The sequence below is a fragment of the Nelumbo nucifera genome, chromosome 7 (assembly GCF_055504915.1).
Source record: "Nelumbo nucifera cultivar China Antique chromosome 7, China Antique-T2T, whole genome shotgun sequence".
NCBI classification, from domain to species: domain Eukaryota; kingdom Viridiplantae; phylum Streptophyta; class Magnoliopsida; order Proteales; family Nelumbonaceae; genus Nelumbo; species Nelumbo nucifera.
Window position 1 is genome coordinate 57,731,951 of NC_142655.1, and position 18,170 is coordinate 57,750,120.

The following is an 18,170-nucleotide window of genomic DNA, read 5'->3' on the forward strand; positions in this document are numbered from 1 at the left end:
TAGTTGAATCACGGGCTTCGTAGTCACCATTGACTTGGTTAACTACCACCCGAGATTCGCTGCACATGACGAGGTGCTTTGTACCCATTTTCCTTGCTAAGTTTAGCCCGACAATTAGTGCCTCATACTCCGCCTCATTTTTCGATGCCTCGAATCTGAACCAGAGAGCATACTCCAGCTTCACCTCGTTCGGACCGTACAGTATTAGTCCAACACCACTTCCTCGTTGGTTGGATGAGCCATCTATGTGGAGGATACAGGGCTCCTCATCCTAGGTCGGTACTGCTCTGATCGGGACTGGTGCCGCACTGGTTGACGCCTCTGACACGTTAGCGGGCTCATTTGATTCAGGGGCCGGTGTGCTGAACGTGCATTCTGCTATGAAGTCCGCCAAGACTTGGAATTTGATCGTTGGGCGTGGCTCGAACCGGATGCCATACTCACTCAGCTCGATGGACCACTTCATCAACCTCCTTGACACATCGGGCTTAAGCAAAATGTGCATTAGAGGCTTATTAGTAAGGACGATAATGGTATGGGCTTGGAAGAATGGGCATAGTTTCCAAGTTGCTACTACTTGGCTCGAACCGGATGTCATACTCGCTCAGCTCGATGGACCACTTCATCAACCTCCTTGACACATCGGGCTTAAGCAAAATGTGCATTAGAGGCTTATTAGTAAGGACGATAATGGTATGGGCTTGGAAGAATGGGCATAGTTTCCAAGTTGCTACTACTAGCGTGTACGCTAGGTTCCCGGTGTTAGGATATCTGGTTTCCGCGTCTTGAAAAACTTTACTTACGTAGTAGATTGGTCGTTGGACCTGCTCAACTTTTTTTATCAGTAGCGAGCTGACCACTTCGTTACTCGCAAAGAGGTACAACTTCAAACGTGAGCTGACACTCTTCGGTCCATTTGAAATTTTTGTTCTTTTTTATTGTCTTAAAAAAGGGTAGGCATCGACCCGCCGATTTAGACATAAACCGGTTTAGGGCAGCTACCCAGCCAGTTAGTCGTTAGACTTCCTTGATCTTTTGGGGCGGTCGCATATCTAAAATAGCCTTATTTTATCCGAATTAGCTTCGATGCCACATCGGTTCCCTATGTAACTGAGGAACTTGCCCGACGTGACCCCGAAGACACACTTGTTTGGGTTTAACTTCATATTATACTTCCTTAAAATTTGAAAAATAGCATTTAAATCACCAATTAAAGATCTACAAAACTAGGTCTTCAAAACCATGTCATCAACATAACACCACTTTATTGCTAATCAAAGGCTCAAAACTTTTGTTTACAAGTCGCTAGAAAGTTTCTCTAGCGTTTTTCAAACCGAAGGGCATGACTTTATAACAGTACAACCCAACTTCAGTTACAAAGGCAATTTTATCCTGGTCGGCTATGTCCATCCTAATCTGGTTGTAGCCGGAGAAGGCATCTATGAAACTCAACAACTCATGCCCTGAGGTCGCGTCTACCAGGCGGTATATTCTGGGCAGGGGAAACAATCCTTCGGGCAGGCTCTATTCAGGTAGGTGTAGTTGATGCACATGCGCCACTTGCCGTTGGCCTTTTTCACCAGCACGAGGTTGGCGACCCAGCTTGGGTAATGAACCTCCCTGACGAAGTCTGTGGCAAGGAGCTTCCCGACCTCCTCATCGACTACCCTCCACCGCTTCGGGGTGAGGTTGCGTTTTCTTTGTCTAACTGGCCTAACTAAAGGGTCCACATTTAGTTTGTGAGTTATCACATTAGGGACGATTTTGGGCATTTCTACCACAGACCAAGCGAAAACAATTAAATTATTGAGTAAGAAACTTACTAGTTGTGTTCAGAGTGGTTCGTTTATCAGGGCACCGATCTGGAGAGTCTTGGTCGGCTCGGTCTCGGAAACCGGTATGTGGACTATCTCTTCCATCGGAGCAACTCGCTCCTAAGTGTAGTCTGTTGGTTGCTCCAGTTTGATGTCTTCCGCCAACTTGGCTTTTCCCTTGAGGGCAACCACGTAGCACTTACGTGACTCAAGCTTATCGCCTTGTATGACCCCTACTCCGTAATCGGTCAAAAACTTCATTGCTAGATAGTAGGTTGATACTATTGCACGTAAAACGTGCGTGATGGGCTGACCTATGTTCTCGTTGTAGGGGGACGGAGCTGCGACCACCAGGAAGGTATGTTCGAACCGCACGATGTTCGGCTATGTGCCCGCCTCCACCGGTATTGTGACCCGATCGATAGGCTTGACTTCTTCTCCGATGAACCCTATTAGGGGGTATCCGCTGGTTTCAAATCGCTTTGCTGCAGTTGTAACTTGTCATAGGTCCCTTTGAAGAGGATGTCGGCCGAACTGCCTGAGTCCACCAGGATCTGCTTCACTTTGAAATCATTGATGATGAGCTTTACGACAAGGGTGTCATCATGAGGGTACTGAATCCCACAAGCATCATCCTCAATGAAGTAAATGGGTTCTTCTATTTGAGGTCACTTTGGTGGGTTCTCTGCCTCATGCTCCAGTTCTCGAACCGAAGTCTTCCTTGCTACTACTATGCACCCCGTTACAATGGATCCACCAATGATCATGTTGATCACTCCGCAGATCGGTATTTCTTCCAGTAGCTGGCGAGGTGGTTGCTTGTTTTGTCTGCTAGTCTCTGGGCCATCCTTCTTCTGATCTCCTTGTCGGTCCCCCTGCCCTTTCTCCTCGCACAAAATATGGTGGTTCAAATACCCACGGTGGATGAGTTCCTCGATCTCGTCGCGGAGGTTTCTGTAGTTCTCCGTGCTGTGACCATGGTCCCAATGAAAGTGGTAGTAAACATTTGGGTTCTTGGTCGCTGGGTCTCCCCGTAGCATGGGTGGCCATCTGACAATGGAGGAGTTCTTGGCGGCCATTAAGATCTCTCCTCGCTTCGCGTTAAGGGGAGTGTAGTTGGTTCTCTTTATTGGAGGGGTCCTAGAACGCTGACCCGACCTGTAGCTTTGGGAGGGGGACTTACTCCTCGAGCGCGGTGATTTGCTTCTTCTCCTCGAGGATTTACTCTTTTCTATTTTTTGCTTATTGTTGCTCATTCCTTCTTCTTCTCTCTTCCTCTTTTCGCCTTGCTGGTTTTCTGTCTTATGGTTAATCTCCTCTTCAGTGCTTATGAACTGATCGGCCAGCCTGAGGAACTTAGTGATGTTCTTTGGCTTGCTTGCTATGACATGCCACTTGAATTCCTTATGAGTAAATTCCCTTTTGAGTTGCGATAAGGAGTACTACTAGATCAAGGCCCGGTATCTACAAACAGGTTTCGTTGAAGCACTTGATATAGTTCCAGATTGATTCTCCTTTCCTTTGCACCACGTTCAAAAGGCTCTCCTATGACTTCGGGCACTTCTTACTATTGATGAAGTGGGTTGTGAACATGTCTGCAAACTGCGCCCAACTTTTGATAGAACCTGGCGTGAGGTTCCTATACTAGGTCTGAACTACGCCCCTGATTGTGGTGGAGAAAGCCACGCACATACAAGCTTTGTCGGCTCCAGAAAGATGCATCTGGGACTGGAAGGCATCTACATGATCATTGGGGTCAAAAGACCCATCGTACTTGTCCAATGGTGGCACTTTGAAATCCTTCGGCATTGGGTTTGCTAGGAGCTCGGGTTACAGGGGGGTGGCTGACTGAACATAGTAGGTGCGGTTCTCGTAGCCACCGAGCTTACCTCTTCTCTTTTTCTGCTTCGCTCTACCGGTTGGTTGGGCTTCGCTAGTAGGCTGTTCTTGGATGAAGAACGACAAGTATTGCGATGTTGCCGTTGCTGCTTCTTTGTTGGCGTTGCATTTGTGTTGCCAGTTTCAGTGTTGTCAGGTATCTCGATTTTGCTTCGAATGATGGGGGCGAGGTGGATCGGTGGTCCTTCTCGCCACTTCTTCTTCATCGCGAGACCGGTGTTGGCTGTCGCGAGTTGCCAAGGGGTCTCCTCTTGTGCCTGCACCTTTGGCCCTGAGAAGACGATCTACATTCTCCTACTGCGGAAGTTGTTGGTTGTTCTTCTCAAGCTGGCTGATCTCGGTCCGTCCTTTTGGTTCCCCCTTGAGAGATTGGGGGAGTACGCCGTTCATCTACTCTACCCCGTGGCGGGGTTCATCCCGTGGGAGGGACCGATACCTATGAAGTTCTCTCACCCCGAGGGGGAGACTGGTGGGCGCTCTGATGGGCCTGGTGCTGGTTTTGGTTCTGAGTATATCCTTGATATTGACTTGTTGGCTGGTGCAGCTATAGCGGTGGGAACTGCTGCTGGTATTGCTGGTAGAAATAATATTGTTGGAACTGCTGGAATTGGTGAATTTGTTGCATTTGGATTGAACGCTCTGGACAAGGTCATTAAATTGGGAATGCCCGCCCCTAGGGGGGATCATGGAGGGCTCCGAGAATGTGGTGCTCACTCGGGGGAGAAAGACATTCACTTGTTGGATGGTCTGCGGCACAAACAGTGATGGGACCCCCAAAACTATCAGGGGGATAGTGGACTGGCCAATGGTCACTGAGAGACCTTGGGGGATGCTCGTTTGTTGCTCTTGCCCCCCGGTGACGTTCATGTCGAGACCCTTTCTAGTATTGCTCGAAGATGCCATTGAGAGTGAGATTGCAGTTGAGATTGAGATGGCCTTTCAATCGTTTCCCACAAATGACGCCAATTGATGGTGCACAATCTAGATGCTCTTAGCTGTAGGGCAGCTCGAACGCCTATCGCCAAGTAGGTCGCTCAAACTGTAAAGAATAGGAGGAATCAGAGAACTCGGGTGGCTAACCTGGCGAGGTCACTCCGATGCTTAAGTCAGTAATAGTAATACGTGAGCTGAGAGTTTGAGAAATAGGAGAGCTAGAATGCACTTAATCGCACATACCTAGGTCCTAGGGGGTTTATGCCCTTATATAGTTGAGCTGTCGGGGGTCTCACGAAATGGCTTCGGGATCCTAGTCCCGTGTAGATGGGATCCGTTCCGCTTTATAAGGAGAGTAGCATACCAGTCAATGAAGTCTATCGTTATGATTCGATCTGGGCAGGGAGAGGATAAGGCCTTCCATTACGCGGCATGATCCCTAGAGATTCGGAGTCCCCTGAGAAATTTCTGGAGTTTATTATGTGTCACTTCAGTACTCGGGTGCCAAAGTGGCTCTGGTGCCGAAGTGGCTTTGGTGCTGAGGTGCCCAAACACCCGGGCTCTCGAACTGCTGACAAGGTTCCCCTTGCTAAGTTGTCATTCTGCTGGTAGGTCGTGTCCACGTGTCCTTTACTTACTAGGTCAGGCCAAATCACCCCTCATCAACAGGAACAAAAGCTTTCTAAATATGAAGATTATCAAGTTCTTTAATCCTCAAAAACATGGTTCACACATTCGTTGTGATCCAAAGGCTGAGTGACTGCTTTCTTTACCTTCCTCTTTACAATGGCTTCTTTATTGGTTTTTTATCGTGCCAGGTTTTTCAACTATCAACTTGGGTGAATTGGACCGAGTTTAGGACAAATGCAACCAGAAACCTAAATGTAAAAGGCCAAATCTGATATGAGTAAATGCAAGCACAATCAGTAAGCTCTAGGCAAATTTTTATGACAATAGATGGTGCTTACGTTGGATCGGAGCTGTCTTTTCGGTCATATTCGCGGGAGGGATCAACCCATTGCTCTGAGAACTTGTTGTCGCAATCGGTGCATTCAATCTTCCTTCTTATGACATTGATTTGTTCTCTAAGCTTGGGAAGGCCCAAGGGTTTTTTAAGAGAAAAGGGCAATGAAGAGAAAATATAGAAAGTTTTTGTGGGTATTTTGGTAATTTAATGTATTCTATTATCTAATTTAATGGTTAAGGGGGTCTTTGTCTAACAACCAAAGTTCAGGGGAGTTTTCATCACAAAAAAAGTAAAGGGGGTCTTTACCATTAAACAGAAAAAATAAAAATCAAAGAGTGGGATTAAATGAGAAAGAAGGGAGGACTCTTCCCCATCGTTGTTGTGTCGTGTTCCACCATATTCTAGACGTCATAGCTTGTATTCATCACTTCTTTCATCTATGTATAGGATCTATGCAGGTCATCTTGGTTTATAAGAACTACCACAGTAGTGAACAAATCATTTTAGAGGTACCGAAAGGTTTGAACCAGATGTTTCAAATTTTCTGTTGACTTTGCTAGTTCAATTCCATTGAGCTTCAACGTCCTTTTTATCTTAGTTCGTCTTATTCTCATGCATTGATTGAAGGGCTCAGTGAGGATGTTGTTCATGATATTAAACTTGCTCTTTTATCTCTGATTCTTCCACTTGAGCTTGAGGCTAACTTATTTTCCTTTTGTTAACCTACTTTTCTCTTCTTTTTTTTGCCAAAAAAAAAACTTGTTTAATGGTCAAAGATATTGAGTTGTAATTGAGTTTTAGGTTATATTTGTTATGGCTTGCATCATTTCTATTGGCTTCAGATATAAAATCTTATTAGGGTTTTGGTTGAGGAAGCACTCAAGATTGAGTTCATTGATGATTGGAAAAGGATTTGAGCAAAGGACTGAACAAAATGATTGAAGGTTGAGAACCTCAAAAGAGGCTTCTATTTCTAGGATGGAATTGAACAAACAGGAAAGGTTTGACCGGAGGATAGAAAGAAAGAGGAATTAACAGTGAGGAAGAATGTTCAGTGAAAGGGTTTTGAACGATTTGTGTAATGTTGGATTCTTCATAAAAATAAAAAAAAAGTTACAATATTTTATTTTTGGGAAAAATTCTCGATCATTGCCCTTTACTTTGGCTCGAGTTACAATTTGGTCCCCAAACTTTAAAATGCGACAATCCAATACCCAAACTTTCGAAACGTGACAATCTAGTACCTACCATTAATGGACTATCAGTTATGTATATCACGTGACCTCATGTGCGATTTAAGACTTTTGAAAATGTCAAAATTACCCTTTGAAATTACGCACTGTTCATCATCTTCTTCCTCAAGAAGATGAAACAGAGCCCAAGCTCTCCACAGTCCAAACTATCGTTTCATGACAAAAACACCCTTGATTGATGAATTGAGTTCACATTGTTATCACTGATGAATTATCTCAATGGTCATGGGCGTGAATATGAACAAATTGGTGAGATTGAAGGTGAAAGGAAGATATTAGAAACCCAAGTTGATATCTTTCCGTAGAGGACGATGACCGCCACAGATGGAGGTACCCGAAGGATGCCACGGGTATTGCACAACAGACCCCAACCAATGGGAAATATGCCGGAAACATCTTTCTCTATAGGTTCCTGAGCTAGTGCCTCGGAAGATTCCTAGAACAAGAAAGAAACAAGAAATTGATAAATCGACGAACAAGTTTTAGATTTCTTATCAGAATTCATACCACGGTCTATAATTACTAGAAGGATGGAAATTTGGGGGTTAAATAAGAGATAGAGTGGGAGACGAGAGGGGCGGGGGTTAACATACTTGAACATGATAATTCTATCGATAAAGGTAACCCAAAGAGCTAAACCAAAAGCGACTGAGAAACACAAGAGATGAGCGAGCTTCAGAGAAATGTATAGCATTGATGAATATCCACCATCTGATTTTGATCCGAAGATTTCGGGAGAGAAAAGAACCTCGATTGTGAGGAATGCTACTGCCGCTATAAATCGAGTTAACCAAGCCATCTCTCTCTCTCTCTCTCTCTCTCCCCTTCATGGGAACTAATTCTAGGGTTTCCTGTCTACTCTTCTTTTAGATGGGTAGATGAAGAGAAAATGAGTTGCGGGGTTGAAGACCGTTGGATTAATGGCAGGTACTAGATTGACGCATTTTGAAAGTTCGGGTATTGAATTGTCACATTGTAAAGTTCAGGGACCAAATTGTCACTTGAACCAAAGTACAAGGTACTGATTGGAAATTTGCAAAGGAAAGGAATATTTGGTTAAAGGTTTAGGCCCCACTAACGTGTCACAAAATAAGTGGACTCGAAGAGGAAATTCATTCAGAGTTCAAATGAATTGGATCCGGTGTGGGAAAGAAGAACTTGAAAAGATATGAAAGAAATCTTGTATGTGTCTTCTTGAAAGGAGTTGGATACTCAGCTCATAGACTTCTTAAATCATCTGGGTCACCCCTTCCACCCACCCCCCTATTTATAGACTTAGTATAGGGGTAGTTTAGATATTATAAAAAAGTTTGAGGCTAGGAGAGTCCAAGAATTAATGGTAAAAGTAAAGGTATTTTAGTGAGAGATAATTTGGGTATTTTATAATTTTATAAAGATATAATTATCCAAATAAAAGTGAGATTGGGGGAATGCTGGTAACGAAGAAGGGTGAGGGATAATTTGGATATCTTAGACTTTTCCTCCATTTGGTTTGTGGGATGGGAAGAGAAAATATGGAATATTCTTCCCTTTCCATGTTTGATTTGTAGGAGGATGTCATAAGATGGGAATTGGGATATACTCCTTTTAGAACTCTCCTCACCAACTTCACAACCATATCCATGCTTTTAAAAGGCATATGAGGCAAGGCGACAAAATTTCGCCTGTCCTCGGTAACATTTGTTTTAGGCCAAGGGTCGTAAGCCTCAGGTTTAGAGAGGCATAGGCCTTTAGCCTTGTGCCTTAGATTTTGTGAGGTGATAGCCTTAAGTAAATAAGGTTTTAGGTGGGGAAAAAGTGGTTTCAACATGGGTAATTTTGGAAAAAAAATTAGAAAAAATGTAAAAGCTCCAAAATATAGGGTTTCATTGAGTCAACGACCATCTCTTTCCATCAACCTTTAATCGAACTCAAGAAGCTCTCAATCTCAGTTCACATCAATAGCTCAAGGAATTTTTCACTTTTTCAGTTCTCAGTTCTCAGTTCTCACAAAATTTGCGCATAAAGGTCAGTCATCTTCTTCTTCTTCTTCTTCACTTTTGTCTTATTTCCCAATTCTCACGAAATCGTGCGTATAGGACTTACAAGTCACTTCTCATTTTTTGTTCTAGTTTTTCACTTTTGTAGTTTTGTCTTATTTTTTGTGGAGGTGTTGAATTGCTGATTGCTTTCATAGTTCATAAATCATAACCATTGGGTACTTGGGTCTCAATCTCAAAGTCAAAGGTAAGCTCTCTCTCTCTCTCTCCCTCCGTCTCCCTCTCACACTCTCTCTGAATGTCTGAAATGCATTCCTGATTCCTAAATCCTAAATTAAAAACATACATACTTTTTTTACAATATTTCCTAGAGAAATGTGTTCCTAATCTCAAGTTTTTTTTGGCACACTTTGAATTTCTCTAAGGATTTGATATTAGACTTTATGATACATTGAAACATATATACAATATTCACAGAGTGGCTGAACTGAATTAATTTGTTAAAAACATATTGATAGGAGCTTAATGCTGACTTAATTTGTTAAAAACATATTGATAGGAGCTTAATGCTGAATTAATTTGTCAATTCCCCAAATTGATAAATGTTTAATTCTTAAGTGGCCGAACTGAATGGTTTATTGCTTTGTCATTGAATAAGTTATCAAATTGATAAGAGCTTAATGCTTAAATGGCTTTCATTGAACAAGTTATCAAATAGGCTGAAGTAAATTTTGTTATTGTCATTTACATGTTCAAATGTCCAAATTAGATTCCTTTTAATTCAGTACTTCATACTTGCTAGTTGATGAAATGCCACTTGCTTTGTCTTTGCTAGTTGATAAAATGCTACTTAATTCTTTTTTTGTTATAACTTAATTTAATTGCTATTAGTTTCTATATTTTACATAAAATCCTCTTATTATATTTGTTAATCATTCTTTGTTGTAGGGTTATATATTTTAAATTTATCAAGAAATGCCAAAAAGAAGTCGTCAATGAGGAGAAGGAAATAGAAAAAATGCACGAAAGTATGGAACAGAAATGGAAGAACCGAAACATAGTGGAAAGTCATACGTATATTTAAAGTGTAATTTTTGTGGAAAGCAAGTTTCGGGGGGCGTAAAAAGATGAAAGCACATCTTTCAGGTTCTCATGAAAATATAGCCCCATGCAAAAAAGCTCCTCCTAGAGTTATTGAGGAAATTAAAGAATTTTTGAAGAAATTTAGAGATCATCAAGAAAAAACTATTGAGAAAATGAAAGAGGTTCATTGAGTATGTGCTATTTCCAAAGAATCTATTTGTGAGATACCTACAAAATTTAATTGTACAAGGACATCCGGAAATACATCTAGTGGTGGTGTTACATCAAGAGGAATACAGGGCCCTATTGACCAATTTATAGTTGCTGATCAAAATGCAAGCGACCAATTTGTGAAACAAACCACATTGGATGCTCATTAAGAAAATGAAGAAAGAAATAGAGTTTGTCAAGAAATGGGATGGTATATGAAAATGGTTTGCCATTTAATTTGTGTAATTCTCCTTCATTAAAAAAGTGCATTTCAAGTTGCATGTGCATATGGAAGAGGATTAAAACTTCCTACTATGCATGAAGGGCACTCTTGGATCTTAAATGAAGAAGTTCAAATAATCAATGAGAATATGGCAGATTTCAATAAGTTATGGGAAGAACATGGATGTTCCTAATGGGTGGAAAGATATATCGGGATGGAGTCTAATAAACTTTTTGGTTAACTGTCCTAAGGGTACATGATTCTTAAAGTTTGTAGATGCATCATATACTATAAAGGATGGAAAATTGTTGTTTAAGCTTTTGGATGAAGTTGTAAAGGAAATTGGTGAGAAGAATGTTGTGCAAGTGATAACAGATAATGCATCTAATTATGTAAAAGTTGGTGAGATGTTGATGGAAAAATGAAGAAATTGTATTAGATTTCATGTGCTGCCCATTGTATGGACTTGATGTTGGAGGATATTTTTAAACTTCCAATTCATGAGTCCACTTTCACAAATTCAAAAAGAATGTTGACTCTTTTATACAATCATGGATGGGTGTTGGCATTGATGAAAAGTTACTAAGGAAAGATATTATATGTCCAGCTATGACTCGTTTTGCTACTATTTTTCTTAGACTATAGAGTTTGATGGGTTCAATAAGAGCTTTACAAAGTATGTTTACATCAAATAAGTGGGCACAAAGTTTTTATGCAAAAAAAGCCTAAAGGAAAAGCAATTAAGGCAATTGTTTTGACATATAAGAATTTTTGGATATCTATAGCTTATAGCTATTAAAACCACTCAACCATTGGTGGTTATGTTAAGAAAAGTGGATTTTGATAGAGAACCAATAATGAGATTCTTGTATGATGCAATGAATAAGGCTAAGAATGAAATTGCAAAAGAGAGAGAGAGAGAGAGAGAATTGGGATGAGGCAAAATACATATTGATTTAGGATATTATAGATAAAAGGTGGAAATTTGAGCTTCAACAAGACTTACATGCATGTGCTACTTGAACCCACAAATGCGGTATGGATCAAATTTCTCCCAACATCCATCAATAAAAAATGTTACTATAATGTCCTAGATAGGATGTTTCCGCAAAAACAAGAGGAGATAGAGGTGCAACTTAATGATTTTTTATTCAAAAAGGGATATTTTGGAAAAACATTGGCACAATCTACAATATTTAAAATGACTCCTAGTAAATTAAATTTTGAATTTTTATAGTTTTAATATTATATATTCAAGATTATATGATTTCTTGCATTAATTTGTTTGTGTTGTTTTATATTTGATCTTTGTAATAATTAAATGGTGGCTACTATATGGTGAAAATACTCCACGCTTAACGAAATTTGTAGCAAAAAATATTAAGTCTTACTTGTAGTGCTTCTGCTTGTGAGCGAAATTTGAATTCATTCAATCAGATAAAATTCTTCTTACAATTTAATGTTCATACTTTAATGTTTGATATAATAATAGATCTCTATCTTTGAACAGTTGTGCTGATTTTTAGATTCATACCAAGAGGAGGAATCATTTAGCACAAAAAATATTGAATTCCTTGGTGTATGCCATGTTTGAAGTTGTCACAGAAACAAGTGAGAAACAAATTAAACTTTAGAGGATCCAATTAGTAAGGAGCTTGATGATATAGATTCAAATGATGAATGGATTGCAAATGAAAATTCAAATGATCCAATCATAGAAGTACTTCCTCCATTTGAGTCATTACTTGTAGATGCTGGTGTTGGTGATGAGATAATGTTGGAAATAATGGAAAATAGTCAAGGACCATCTCGACCAAAATGAAAAAAAGATTTCAAAATTTTCAAAAGGTGAGTCTCTTATTTTGTTTTCTAAAACCTAAACTTTAGAATTTTAAAATATTCTAATTTTACTTTCTCACTTGCATATTTAGGCAAAGATAAAGGACCAATGAAGTAAATAGATGTAGAAGATGAAGAGTTATTGATAAACGAAGAATTATTAGATGGAGATGAAGATGAAAACTATGATGAGACGATAAATTTCATGGATGAATATTCAAATGATGTTGATGAAGATGCTTTTAAGGACTATATGGCTTGTTGTAAATTGAAATTTTATTAGCATGAAAACATTTGAGTGGTTCTTTACCTTAAATTTTGACCTTTAAAAGTGTGTTATTTGGATTTTGGAACTATATTTTGTTGTTTGGATTTGAAGTTTTATTAGAATTGTGTTTTGTTAGTTAGATTTTGAAATGACCCCTTAAAGTGTGAAATGTAAAATGTAGAATTATTCTTTAAGTTGAAAAGGAATTATGTTTTCTTAGTTTCTTTCCTTTTTGAATGATTGAAAGTTCTTATTAGTTCATCTTTTAAGTTAAATAGGAAATATGAAATAAAGAATAATTCTAAATCACAATTTGTTATTCTTTATAGGAATTTGCAATTTTGAACTGCAAGGATTCATATTTTGTAATTTCACTATTGGATTGCATCACATGCGTTTTCTAAGAGATAAGGTACATTCACATGATCCCATCTTCTTATTTAACTCTTCTTCTACAGTTTAAACTTTAGAGATTGTATTGTAGAAATAAATTTTATATAATACTAGTTACTAGTTAGCTTAGACTCCATGGAAGTAATCTTGAAAATATTTGAATAATCAGCAATTGTTGAACCATTGATACATTAAATAAGTGACAAATAATTATATGAAATTTCAACTATTTATTTTCCATAATTTTTAAGTTTTTACGCCTTACCTCTTTAGCACCCAATCGCCTTGCCTCCATCTTTAGCCTTTTAAAACCTTGGCCACATCCCACCATGTATTGGAAACATCTCTCATGAATAGTAACATATAAGTGTGGGAGATTTTCCAATGTGCGGTTGTAACATGTTGTGAAGTTGGTGTGAGTGCTCTATAAAGAGCAGATCCAGACTCCTAAGATTGGATGCAAAAAATGTGGGATTATAGATCACAATTCTTAAGAAGTAGAACCCCACCATTTTGGTAAAAAACAAGCGAAAAATGTAGGGGAACTTGTTTAACAAAAAGCACCTTCCTTGTATGCAATATAAAAAAAAGCACACCTTCCTTGTACTACTTAAGAGATAATATTAGACATTTAGACCCATAACTCAAAGATTAATTATTTCATAACATATTAACAAAGTAATCAGTTAATAACAAATATTAATCAATTAAAATAAATTAATAATTCACTAATTATTCAAGATAAAATATTCAAACTATTTAGGAATTTATAAGTATTAACAAAATATAATATAAATAATAAAAATTAAAATATTAATTAATGTTAATAATTAATATCAAATTAATAACTAATAATAAATACTAAATCATAAAAATATTATTAATTAATTAATAATTGAAAATTAGTTATTAATTAATTAATAATTGAAAATTAGTTATTAATTAATTAATAATTAAAAATTAGTTATTAATTAATTAATAATTGAAAATTAGTTATTAATTAATTAATAATTGAAAATTAGTTATTAATTAATTAATTAATAATTAACAAAAATATTAAAACAAAATGATAACTAAATTAAAAGAAATAATTAATAAAATAATTCAATAATTACTTTTAAAATATTAAATTATTAATTAAACTATAGGTATCAATAAAAATAATATTAACAATAAAATATAAACTAATAAAAATTAGAATGATAATTAATGATAATAATTAATATCTAATTAATAATAAAATACTAAATAATTAAAAATTATTATTAACAACATAATAGTTAATAATTCACTAACTAAGTAATTAATGAATTAATAGATAATGATTTTATTATTAATCTAATTAATGATTAAATAAATAATATATATAATAAATTATAGAAAATAATATATATAATAAAAATATTATAATTCTTAATTTTTTAAATATCAAATAAAAAATATTTTTTATTATATAATTTTTATTTTTATAAACATTTTTTCTCAAATCGAGCTCGAGCCAAACCGAGCTTGAGCTTACGAATTTTTTACTCGAGCCGAGCACGAGCTCATTGTTCTAGCTCGAACTGAGCTCGAGCTCGAGCCTTGTAGTTCTTTGGTGACTCAAGCTCGAGCCTGTTACTATTCAGCCCAGCTCGGCTCGAATCCACCCCTAACGATACCTAAGCATGTGTGGGGAGAGAGAAGGAAGGAGATCAAAGCTTTCCTCTTTTCATCAAAAGCTAAAAAAAGCTATTAAAACCCAAGTAACGTTCTATATGCAAACTCTACTTAAACATTATTATTTATTTATTTGAAACCCTAATTCCTTACCCCTTTTAGTTTTTTCCCTAAATTTTCACATGATCTATTGCCATATATATGTGATTTGCATGCTCCCAACAAAGGTCTCCAAACTCTGGCTGGTTTAGTTTTGTAGACTCAACCTAACAAGGTTAGGCAAATGTTGGTGGTGCAAACTAAGCATAATGAGATGATCGAAAAGTTAGAGATTGCAATATGTAACCATGTAATCGATGTTTATTTGGTTAGATCCAATTGTCCTAATTAATAATTAGGATGGGACTAATTCTAATATCATGGATCCATTAGGGTCTAGTTCAGTTATGGGTGGAGGCATTTTATAATCAGTTCGGGATGGTTTTACCATGTTCTGAACTAAATCTGACCCATTGACAACCTACATTACTAGATCAAAAGGAAATTGGTGTTTTTGGTTAGTTATGAGATGGTGTCTATATACAAGGTTTTTCACCAGATCTTAGATCAGTGGACATACTTTGCTCAAATTCGATGTAGAAGCCTATAAATCAAGGTGTCTTAAGTTTGAATGGTTTTCATACCTTGGTAGCAGCCAACAGGGGTGGGAGATGCAAATTGACCGTTGCAATGTCTTCAATGGAAATCAGAGAAGGATGAAAGCTCATTTTTACCTCAATGATAGATGTTTTACCTCAATGGAGAAGAAAGGGAATTTTTTTACATCAACAAAACCATTGTTAACTTTCCCTCAATTGTTGATGTAAAAATTGACCCCTTTGGAAGGGCTAAGCTGAGCATTCAGCTAAGTTGGTTCAGCTACTTTGAAGCACCAGAAATAAGCTATCTATAGAGGCTGAAGCGGATAACTCAAAAATATGACCGACTAATATCCAACATGGGCTCTTCAAAGTTTTCACTAGACATAACTTAAAGGCTACCCATGTAAGTGATAGTTTGTTAGCACCCGATTTTTGCTTGGCCCGCTGCTTGAACCCCCAATTCAGTTTGAACATCTGATCAAACCCTTCCAATCTCTCAAAAACACCCAAATACCCAAAAAACCTAACTTTTAGTCCAAAAGCATTCAAATCCACTGTTAAACCTATTTGATACCAATCCGATGGCCCTGACCAACCCTCATTTATGCCTCAACCATTAGATCAGACACCACAATTAAACTCAAGACTTCCCAAAATACCTACCCATCAAATTTCAGCCCAAGATTCCTCTATTTATCCATCCATCAAACTAAGGTTTCCTTTCGAGCCCTATCGTTAGCCTAAACACTCGCAACCTAGATCTTCATTGCCCCAAACACATCTAAGCCAATCAGACCATACGATTGAGACCCAAGCACACCAAAACATCCACCCACAAAGTTTCAACCCAAAAATCCCCAATTTACCCCTTAATTGAACCAAGATTCCATTTCGGACCCTCACATTGACCCAAATTTCCACAATTTTGACCCTTCATAGCCAATTCGACACCACCATTACATTCCGGACATCCTAAAATCCCTACCTATAAAATTTCACCAAAAACTACCTTCTTTAACCCCTACGTCGCACCAAGAGTCCATTTCAAGGCCTTAGATTGTTAGAATAAAGCCCCCTCGAGATCTGCCTGATCTAGGCATTGTTGGGAAAATCTGACCCTACCAATCAACACAGAATGCTCAAAAACCCTGCCTTGCAAAATTTCAATCAAAAGTACCCTTGTTTTACCCCCTTTACCAAAAATATTTCGTTTTGGCTAATCTTGTTATCCCGCACATGCAAAACCACCCTGTGCACCCCAGACCCATATCAACCCTTCACATTTTGACCCAAAATCTCAGCCATTCATCCAGAATCCTGGTTTGACCTCCCATTGACCAGTTTGACCAAATTTTCCTAAAATTACGAAAATACCCATAGACTTCACTAAATTTACCAAAATGTCATTACCCCCTAGACAAGTTTTATGTTTATCCTAATCGTAGATACCACCTGAAGAAACACTGTAGATCATCTTCTTCCCATCGACATACCAAACAGCGGCGACAATAATCCCCTTTCCTCCGGCCTCTATTTCTCTTTCTCCCCTTTTCTTCCTTCTCTTCCTCTTCCTCTCCTGGCTCTTGTCATTAGCGTCGTTGCAGACCACCGTTCACCTCTGTTATCCCATCGCCATAGAGACCCCACATCTACGGAATCTACTTGATTTCTCTTTCCGTTCCCACCCTTTTTTCTAGGACCCTACCGATTGTTCGTCATCCGCATCAGTTTCCTTTAGCATTTCGGTCCCATAAAAGCTCCTTCCGTTCGTTGGGTGAGCAGAACCATTGCAGGATGACCACAATCATCGAAATTTTGCCTAGTTACCGAAGAAGACTTCGCTGTTCACCTCTTCAACCTTCAACAAAAATAAAGAGGCTGCGACTGAGAAGCTCGAACAGTTGCAGTAGTGAGGCATCTCTGCCCCATTCTGACTAAGCTCCTCTGGCTCTCACCTCCCTAAACTTCTGTTCCATTTCATTCTCAGGTTAGAGGATCCGCAGTAGCAAACCGAATCGGACTACGGTATCTCCTATTGCATCGTTTGAATTCCGACCAACATCCCAACTCAGGCAAGTTTTTGTCTACCCGTAACTCCCTTCTTTTCTTTCTTTTAATTTTGTTATTGCTTTCTTTTTTTTTTATTGAATTCGGCCATCGACCAACAGAGACGGCAATGAAGTTTAGCAGAGCCATTTTCTGTAAAATTTTTCTAGCCGATGACAATTGCAATAACTGGATTGTCCACCTCTTCATATAAACTATCTTTGCTTTCATTTTATTCGATATTGCTGCCACAATTCCAATCAGAGTGTTTTTCCCTTTGCTCAACTATTTCATTGCTCATTGATCTCCATATTTGCTGTTTTTAAAGCTTACCTGGTTTAGGATCTACTTCATTTTCTAAGTTGGTGATATGTTTAATTCTTTATGACTGTTGCAAATTGTTCGGATGGGTGTGTCTAAAGCTTGGGAGGAGCATGTTTGGACCGAAGAACTTGATTAACATAGCTTTGATGTACTGAGATGGGAAAGTAGGGATTAATGGTAAGAAACAGTAGCGGATGAGAGATGATCCCACGGTTCCCACCATTTGCATATCCAGGATGAGAAGGATGATAGTGAAAGTATTATTTACTGAACATTTGCAAATTAATTTTTAGTTTATTTTTTTGTTGATGTTAAAAAATGAAAATAGTAAAATAAAAATAATTGATATAATAATTCAAATATAATGGTTGCATCTATTTTGTGCCTTGGATTTTTTTAAAAATAAAAATTGATGCATTCTCAATAAAATTGTACAATATCTATGCATCCCGTTATATCAATAGTAATATATTTATTCAAATATACCATTAAAATATACAATTCTTATATATTTATACATTATTTATAGTTATTTTGATATTAAACTTGAAGTTATTAATATAATTATTGAAATTGTATGCATTTCCTTAACATATCCAAGCATTTTCATATTTTTTTTGTTCGTATCCATGCGTTTCT

The 18,170-nt window shown here is 37.9% G+C and overlaps 1 long non-coding RNA gene across 1 annotated transcript; it reads left to right on the plus strand.

The window, feature by feature from the left end:
• Positions 1 to 8,749: 8,749 nt before the first annotated feature.
• LOC148790522 (uncharacterized) lies at positions 8,750 to 17,856 on the plus strand. Its single transcript, XR_016078221.1, has 4 exons — positions 8,750 to 8,873; positions 9,016 to 9,092; positions 12,798 to 12,880; positions 17,149 to 17,856. It is a non-coding gene; the product is annotated as an uncharacterized LOC148790522 (long non-coding RNA).
• The last annotated feature ends 314 nt before the right edge of the window (positions 17,857 to 18,170 follow it).